This window comes from Monodelphis domestica, chromosome 4, assembly GCF_027887165.1.
Source record: "Monodelphis domestica isolate mMonDom1 chromosome 4, mMonDom1.pri, whole genome shotgun sequence".
Lineage (NCBI taxonomy): Eukaryota > Metazoa > Chordata > Mammalia > Didelphimorphia > Didelphidae > Monodelphis > Monodelphis domestica.
Genome location: NC_077230.1, coordinates 92,973,760 through 92,983,592, shown reverse-complemented (window position 1 = coordinate 92,983,592; position 9,833 = coordinate 92,973,760). Strand labels below are relative to the sequence as shown.

Genomic DNA, 9,833 nt, shown 5'->3' with positions numbered 1-9,833 from the left:
CTTGCCCAGGTTTATCCATCCATAGGCAGTCTGGTAACCCTTCATTCCCAGGAGCTCACTATATTGGTGCCAAATTTAGTTCGGACACCCAACACACTTTGGCTTTACTGCACCAGCTCAGAACTCCCAAACTCAAAAGATCCACCAGCTTCTGCCTTCCTGACAACCAGGTAGGTGCCATTTTGTCTGGTCAACACCATCTTAAATGGCATTTTATTCAAAATGGGACATACAACTGAATCTGGTAAAAACCTATCTGGAGCACCTTGGAATTAGGATTTGGGCTTGGTTCTGGGTACTAACTTTAGGAAGGCTGATGACAAAGTAGAATGGGTCTAGAGGAAGACAATCAGGAATGAGGAGACTAGAAATCATATCATATGGGGATCTACCTACTGAAAAAACTTTAGACTATGTATGAGGCAGCTAGCACAGATGGCAGGAAGGACTGGCAGTCAGGAAGACTCAAGCTTTAGATGCCTCCTAGCTGTGAGATCTTTGGCAAGCCACTTAACCACTACCTGTCTCAGTTTCCTTATCAGTAAAATAGGGATAATAATAGTACTTACCTCCCAAAGTTGTTATAAAGATAAAAATGAGAATATTTGTAAAGCATACTTTATAAACCTTAAAATGCTATATAACTGCTCATCATTATCATTGTTATTAAAAGATAAGACATAGGGGGCAGCTGGGTTGCTCAGTGGATTGAGAGCTAGGCCTAGAGACAGGAGGTCCTGGGTTCATATCTGACCTCAGACACTTTCCAGCTGTGTGACCCTGGGCAAGTCACTTGACCCCCATTGTCTAGCCCTTACCACTCTTCTGCCTTGGAGCCAATACACAGTATTGACTCCAAGATGGAATGTAAGGGTTTAAAAAAAAAAAAGGATAAGACATAGGGGCGGCTAGGTGGTCCAGTGGAGAGTACCAGGTCTGGAGTCAGGAAGACCTGGGTTTAAATTTGACTTCAGATACTTTCTGGCTATGTGATCCTGGGCAAATCATTTAACCCTGTTTGTTAGCCTTTGCCCTAGTTTTAGAGTTATTACTAAGGCAGAAGGTTGAGGGTTCTTTTTGTTTGTTTGTTTTTTTAAGAAAGAAAGAAATCCAAAAGGTAGATAATTTATAACAAGGAAGAAGAGCTGAATAACCCTTACCCTTTTGAAAGTTATGTCAGTACTCACTGTTGGGAATGTTAATGATTTCTATCATATGACCTAGATGTAAATAGTTATTTCATTTTTTCCCTTGGAAATCTGACCCAAGAAGCAGATAATATGGTCTGGATTGAACCAGAGGGCTGCAGGGTTCCTTTCCCCTCACACTCTGAGATATGGCAGTTCTCTTTTGCAGGTAGCAGGCTCCTTGCCTAAAGAGTCTCAAAGGCTAGCTACCCACTCATTGGGGACATTGTATATAGAATTCATGATTTGGATGGTGGCTGGATTGATTGTCATCTCTGAAGTCACTTCAAAGTCTCAAATTTTGCTGTCTACAAGGCTAAGATTCAGGGTCAGTCTATGAGAAATTAGGCCCTTCCCAGTTTGGAAGTACCCTTAAAGTTGGAAAGGGCCCAGAGGTCATCCACTTAAGTCCCACCAATTAATTTCTATGGCATGTTTCTAAAGACCATTTAATACCTTTCCAAAAGGTGGGACTACCACAGGCGATCTTCCTCCTTATCTCCTCCTTTATCTCTTATCTTCATTCTAGTCATCCCATCAGGAAAACCTGGAATTTAGAAGCCTCAACCCTGGAAATAACTTTTTAAAAATTTCCCATTCCTGAATGGTGGATGCTATATGATTCTAAACATGGGATCATGGATCTACAAGGTACATCAGAAGATATTGAGTCTACTTCCCTCTTTTTTCAAATGGGGAAACTGGGACTGAGGGAGGCTGAGGGATTTGCCTAAGGTCTTACAAGTAGTAAACATCAGAGTCAAGAACTAAACCCAGTTCAGCTCTTTTCTTTTTTTTAATTGAAAAAAATTTTTTTCAGTTACGTGTAGAAATAATTTTTGGCAACTGTTTTCTGACATTTTGCCATTCAGATTCTCTCCTTTCCTCCCCCCACCTCCCTGAGGCAGTCTGATATAGGTTATGCCAGTGCTTTCATGCAATACATATTTCCATATTCCCCATGTTGTAACTGAAGCCACATGTCACATACATCAAAAACTTTTGAAGGAAAAAAGTGAAAGATGACATGCTTTGATCTGTAATCAGATTCCAACTTTGGCTGCAGATAGTATTTCTTTTTTTTATTGTTATTATAAATCCCTTGGGATTAACTTGGAACCTTGCTTATCTCATAATAGTTAAGTCCTTCACAGTTGATCACAGACTAGTATTTCTGTTACTGTATACAATGTTCTTCTTGTGTTCACTTCAATTTGCATCAGTTCATATACATCTTTCCAGTTTTTTTTCTGAAGTCATCCTGTTCATCATTTCTTATAGCACAATAGTTTTCCATTACAACCAAATACCACCACGACTTGTTCAGCCATTCCCCCAATTGATGGGTATCTCCTCAGTTTCCAATTCTTTGTTACTACAAAAAGAACTGCTAAAAATATTTTGTATAAGCACGTCCTTTTCTCTTATCTCTGCTTTCTTTGGGATAGAGACCTAGTAGTGATATTGTTGGGACAAAGGGTATGTGTAGTTTTATGGCCCTTTGGATATGTGAACCCAGATCATATGACTCTGATGCCAAGTTTCTTTTTTCTCTACCATCCTTATAACTCCAAGCAATACTAACCATTTTGCATTTATCTTCTTGATGATATTTATATATGTGGAAAGAACTTTTGGCAGAGCCATTTACCAAGCCTCAGGAAAATGCATATGTCTGCTGTACTCTACATAGAAGATTAAGGGAACCAATTATTCTTGCTGATGGAATATTTTTCTTGAACACTGACTTTGTTGTCTTAGGACTGGATTTAATGGTCTTCTGCAAGTGTTTTCTTTGCTTCATCTTTTCCAGTGTACATCAGCAGCCATCCTGTGGTACATATTGCTCTTTTGGAAGTACATTTATATTCTTTTTGGCTCCCATTTTGGGACATTAGACAAAATGTTTAACAATATGGTATCTGTGTCTTCTGTTTTTCAGAAAAAGTCACTTTTTAAAAATTCCCTGAATTAACTCTGCAGAGAGAAGAAAAATCACATGTTCCAAATCAGGTGTTAAAAAGAGTGGGGGACAAGAGCCAATGTGATTCATATTTGGGGGACATCTAAAATTATTCTCTCCAACTACAACTTGTTAAAGGGAAAGAGTATATTCTCTAGAAATTTAGGCTAGAAGGACAAGGAGCAGTCCATTGGATGGCTTGAAGGTATCCTTATGCCAAGGTAACGGAGTGATTTCTACTGATTTCTCCAAATCTTTTTTCACTCTAGGATTCAGGAAAGAATGTCTATCTATCTTTTAAAAAGAAACAGATTCCAACATAGTCATAAAATTTAAAGGCAAGTTTAATGCAATCAAGACACTGCTTTTTTTCATACTTATAGTATTTTAGTTTAGGGTGGTCCAACATATGTATTATCTAATGTGTATGTATATGTAGATATATTTTATATAAATATTTCTATATATGTATATAGGTATACACATATATATGTATAAAATGCACATGCATCTCTGTCTGTCTGTCTCTCTCTTCCTGTCTGTCTCTGTCTCTCACTGGGAAAGATCTGCTGTTGGCAACGTTTGAAGGCAAAAGGTAAAGGGTATAACAAAGGATGATATGGATAGATGTGTCATAGAAACAATGAAGATGAGCTTGGACAGCCTCCAGGAGATCATGGAAGATGGCATAGCTTGGTATGCTATGGTCCACGAGGTGACAAAGAGATAGACATGACTAAACAGCTGAACAACTCTTTCTGTATGCCATATATGCGCTTAGAGGCAATGTGAAGTAGTGGTTTGAAAACTAGCCTGCAGGGACAGCGAGTTGGCTCAGTAGATAGATGGCCAGGCTTAGAGTTGGAAGGTCCTGGGTTCAAATGTGGCCTCAGACACTTCCCAGCTGTGTGACCCTGGGCAGTTCACTTAATGCCAATTGCCCAGCCCTTACTGCTCGCTCTTCTGCCTTGGAACTGATACTTAGAATTGATTTTAAGACAGAAGATAAAGGTTTAAAAACAAACAAACAAAGTAAACTTGCAAGAAAAATCCAAGTTCAAGACCCAACTCTCACAAATACTAATTATGTGGCCCTGGACACAAGGCTTCATCCTTTAGTGCCCCAGCAATTGTCTAAGACTAGAAGTTGCAAAATAGTTTCGGATGTGCATTGGTAGAGAAAAGTTTCCTCACAGAGGATCCTCTATATTGGAAAAATTGTAGGTTGACAAACTGACCCCCCCCCCCCAAATATGTGTGTGCATGTGTGCATGTGTGCGTGTGTGTGCGCATGTGCACACACATATGTATGCCTGTATAGAGAGGGGTTCAAGAGCTCAGGAGAGCTCTTCAGGCTACGAATATAGATTTGAGGGTCAAATACTCCCATGGAAAGGATTTATTTTATTTTACAAATATATTACTGATCATCACCACTGTCATTATTATGGATAAAGACGTATAGAATAGGCATACGCATAACCTCATTGTACATGAATCCACTTCATACATTCTTGCTTGCTGTCTTCCCCATATGACACTCTATCTTCTGTAAGGAGTCCTTCCCACGTGGAAAAGGCTTACTCCCTGTATCTCTTACAATCACCGCCTTTCTTCTACTTTAGTTATAGCACCCTTTCCATCTCCAGGTAAAGTATCCTGTCTTATTCGGTTTATATGTGTCTGTCTACATGTTGTCCCCAACAGAATGTCCTTGAGAGCAGAAGGTGATGGATGCCTAATATCCCCAACACCTAGCACAGTGCCTGGCACGGAGTAGGCCGCGCTTCCTTCTCTATACTTGCTGGGTAAGACAGGGAAAAAAGGGGATTTTGCAGGGATATTTCTTTTTGCCTTAGAGATCTCTCTCCCATTCTGTTAAACAAATTAATGTTTATGGGGTAATTAGATGTGTTAACCTTGAAAAACACAGAACCACCAAAGCAGTCAGAAAAACCAAGTCCTTGATCAGGATGGAGGAGACAGTGCTCTAAGCGCCTCCACACAGAGCCAAGCTCTGGCACTCTCCGAACACTGTGGCCCAGAAAGTGGACCTGGAAAGGGGATTTTCCCAAGACCTGAAGAACCTGGGCTCTTATATGCCCTCTGGGAAATAAAAGAAAGGAAGGGCAACTGATTGGCTAACACTGAGACAAGGGAAGGAGGATTCCAGCCAGGAGCGAGACTACCTGGCAGAGGCCTACATATGATGGGAGAAACTTCTAAGACTAAAAGACCCTTCGGATTTGATTATTTCTACCAATTCTATCTAGGCTGAGATCACTGGGTACTTCAAGGTTGATTGTTCAGCCTAAGACAAGTCAGTCTGGGACTTTCCCAGGCAAGTTCCCAAGAGTGAGAGGTAATTTGGGGGTTCCATAGAGCAAGTCATCACTAGTGTGGTTTGCCACTTCCTCCTCCAGTGGATTAAGGCAAAAAGAAGCTAAATGACTTGTCCAGGGTCACAGGGCTGAGAAGTGTCTGAACTTGGATTTGAACTCAGGTCCTCCTGACTCCAGGCCCAACTTTCTATACCCTGAGACACTTAGCTGCATATTTTGCACAGTACTTGACATATACTGTCTCACAGCAACCCTGTAGGATAGTTACTATCATCATCCCTATTTTATAGATGAGGAAACTAAATTGTGTTTTATTTGTACTACTTTGACTTCTGGTATCACCTTTATCTTTTGGCTTTCATTTTATATTATCAATTAAGTTTATCAACATATATATATATATATATATACACACACACACATATATATTGTTTAAATTATTGTGAATTTCCTGCCTTCTCTGTCAACTATAAAAATAGCTAAGCAATTCCCCTGTTTGTGGCTAATTTATAATGCTGTTTATTCAGAATTTTTGTTCACTTAAGTTAAACCTTCAGAAAAAGGGAAAAGACATGAGGAATCTGAGGCAAACCACAAAACGTTCTAAGCACAAACTCAGTTACTGTGCCTATTGTGCTCTCTCCCCGGGTCTTTTGCAACATTAAGAAAAGAATAGTATTGCTCATTCATTGTCAGGTTTAAAAGCAAATACATACATATGTACATATGTATAAATATTTAACTAATTAAACAACTTTTGATACTGATAACTGACACTTGCTTTTCTATTTCAGTAGAGTACAGCAGATTGAACCCTTGGAAAACAAGGGACCTCGTTTCAACTCAGCTTGATCACTGGTTAGCTGCGTGACTTGGGAGAAGCCATCAATTCTCTGGGTCTCAGTTTCCATATCAGTCAAATAAGGAGGCTGGACTTGGTAGCTACTGGGTTTCCCTTGTTGGAGGTCTTTAAACAAAGGTTGTTTGGACAGTTTACTATGCTATACTAGAGATTCCTTTCAGGTACAGGTCGGACCAGATGGTTGAATTTAATTTCTGAAGTGCTATGATTTCCCTCTCCTCTCTCACACGTGGTGGGGATTAGAACTGGAAGTGATACCCTGTTTTAGAATTATATCAAAGGGGGCAGGTAGGTGGCTCAGTAGATAGTCAGGTCTGGAGGCAAAAGGTCCTGGGTTCATAGGTGACCTCAGACACTTCCCAGCTGTGTGACCCTGGGCAAGTCATTTAACCCCCATTGCCCAGCCTTTACCACTCCTCTGCCTTAGAACCAATACACAGTATTGATTCTAGGATGGAAGGTAAGGGTTTAAAAAAATAAAAAAATGGATTCATCACCAGGTTTCTATAACACAGCTTCCTCTTCCCCTCACCGCTCAGATCTGGCCACAGGGATCAAGGAATCAGCCGGGAGTCACTGGTATGTGCTTTAGCAAGGGTTCAGAGAACATATGGTATAGAAGGAGGGTTCTAAAGCTCTTCCTTGTACATAAGATGGCTCCCTCTACACGAGGAAGGACAGTTTCCCTTTTTTTCCTCTCTCTCTCTGTCTCTCCTTTTTCTCTAAAAGAAAATTTTAATAGGGAGTGAAACCTTTAAGGAAGCAAAACATTGCCTTGAAGGTTTGCTTCTTACAAGGTGTCCCCCATGCATACAATAAAATAATGCAATATTCCTTGAAAAAGATAAGAGAGGGGGTAGCTAGGTGGTACAGTGAGTAGATGGAGGCCTACAGATGTGAGGTCCCAGGTTCAAATCTGGCTTCAAGTAGTTCCTGACTAGCAAAGCCTGGGCAAGCCACTTAATCCCCCTTGCTGCTCTTCTGTCTTAGAACTGATACTGAAAATGAATAATATGGAAATAGGATGAGTGATAATATACGTATAAATCAGTGAAATTGCTTGTCAACTCCAGGAGGGGAGAAGGAAGAGGGAAGAGAGACAAGAATCATGTAACCATGGAAAAAATTTTAAAAATTAAATTAAAAATAAATTTAAAAAAGAACTGATACTGAGAGAAAGTAATTTAAAAACATTTTTAAAGGAAAGATATAACAGAGAGCAGTTAATCAATTATCAAGCACTTATCAAGTATCCTACTATATGCCAGATATTGGGGTAGGTACAAAGACAAAAATGAGACTCCCCTTGCTGTTAACAAGCTTACATTATTCTGAGAGAATACAATGGTCAGAGATAATTAGTTATCTTAGTAACTAATTTTAAAAATACACAATGCCTGGAGGAAGTACTAACCATTTGGAGAAATCAGGAAAGACTTCTTGGAGAAGGTGGCTCTTAAGCTAAGCATTGGCAAGAGCTAGGGGAACTAAGAGGAGGTAGAGAATTCCAGGCATGGGGGAAATACTCTTTGCAAAGGAATATTAGTGGGAGAAGCAGTGTACTGGGCATAGCAGATAGGTGGGCCAGAGTTTGAATGGGAAGGGCTTTATAAGCCAAATTTTGTAGCTTCTTTTACAGGAGAGTGACCTAATCAGACTTACATTTTAAGAATATCATTCTGGCAGCTAAGTGGAGAAAGCATTAGAGAAGAGAGACTGATTTTCAGGAAGAAGAGTTAGGAGGCTATTTCAATAATACAGATGAGAGGTGATAAAGGCCTGGACTAAGTTGGTTGTAGACTTAGGTAGCCATAAGAGCTATTATGCAGACAGAATCAACAAAATGTGTTAGAAGAAAGTGAGAATTTTGAGATAAGGATAAGTGCAATGAAGTTATTGTAAACCTGGGTTATCAGAATGGCAGTGTCCTCCAGAGAAATAGAACAGTAACTGGGGGGCTGGGTTTCAGGGGGGAAAAGGTAATAAATTCTATTTTCAATATGTTGAATTTAAGATGGGTAGAGATGCACAGTAGGGGGCTGGAGATGAGGGACTGGAATTTAGGGAAGAGGTGAGGGCTAGATTTAGTAGTAATGTGCATAGAGATGATAGTTCAATCAATAGGAAATGATGAGATCACCTAGAGACATAGAGAAGTACAGATCTCTGGGGTAGAGATTACTTTGTTCAAGGGCCTTCTAATCACTAATTAGTGATTAGAACACACATCTGACTCCAGGTATCAAACATGACAATACTATACATGGAGTTTTCTTGACAAAGATTCATGAGAGGTTTGCCATTTCTTCAGTTGATTAAGGCAAATGTAGGTTAAGTGATTTGCCCTGATCATACAACTAGTAAGTTTGAAGCTGGATTTTAACTCAGGTCTTCCTAACTCCAGGCCCAGAGTTCTATCTACCACGATGGAGAAAGAAATATGTCTGCCAGAAATTTTCATCATTGTCATGGAAGAGTCCAACTCAAATTGAAATTCCCTCTAGATTATGAGGCTCTTTAGGTGTTCCTGGCTGTGTATGATATTGGGTTGGTTAAATTAAATCCCAGAACACTGGAGGCATTGAGTTGGCTCAGTGGATTGAGAGCCAGATCTGGAGATGGGAGGTCCTGGGTTCAAATTTGACCTCAGATACTTCCTATCTATATGACTCTAGACAAGTCATTTAACCCCCTAATCTAGCCCTTACTGCTCTTCTGCCTAGGAAGAAATACACAGCATTGATTCTAAGACAGAAGGTAAGGGTTTAAAAAAGAAACAAAAAAAAATCCCAGAACGCTGCAGAGCCTGTTGGATGAGGTCTGTAATCACTCAAAAGAATTTGGCTTAACTATCCACATAGGAAAAACCAGATGGACAGAAGAATTTTGGCATGTGGTTATAGATGGACAACCTAAAGAGTTTGTACATCAGTAGATATATGCATCTATGTCTCCATAGCCTTGGAAATTCTGGAACTCAACATTTTACAAAATGAATGTCAAAAAATGTTTAAAATGCAGTTCGGAAATATTTACCGAAATAAATGAAAATTTTAAAAGGAATGCTTCGATCAAAGTATGGTAGTCATGTAATAATCAGTTAAAAAAAACCCACAAACATTTATTCCACACCTACTATGCGCCAGGCACAATCCAGGTTTTAGAAAAATCTTGGAACTCAAGTTCTCTTCAACTCACCCCTGGTACCATCTGATTCTGTGCGATGTTCTTAAGGACCCGAGAGTGACCCTAACTGAGGCCAAAGCTGTCCTAAGAGGTGGTAAGGGGAGGGCAGGATTTCCTACACGTGGAAGCCAGGGCAGTGCTAAATCGCACCTCCCGCTCCTCTAGACTGCTGCACACGGACACGTGGTGGCCGGTCGGAGGAGGGTGTGACGTTAGGGGTAGGGGGCGCCGGGAGAGGAAGGAAGCCCGGCGCCGGGACGAGATCCACCAGGCTCCCACCGCCTCCTTCCCCT

General features: G+C 40.3%; 1 long non-coding RNA gene across 1 annotated transcript; it reads right to left on the bottom strand.

The window, feature by feature from the left end:
• Positions 1–2,259: 2,259 nt before the first annotated feature.
• On the bottom strand, positions 2,260–9,662 carry LOC130454083 (uncharacterized). Its single transcript, XR_008911756.1, has 2 exons — positions 9,553–9,662; positions 2,260–3,164 (listed from the first exon to the last, which is right to left on the bottom strand). It is a non-coding gene; the product is annotated as an uncharacterized LOC130454083 (long non-coding RNA).
• Between the last annotated feature and the right edge of the window lie 171 nt (positions 9,663–9,833).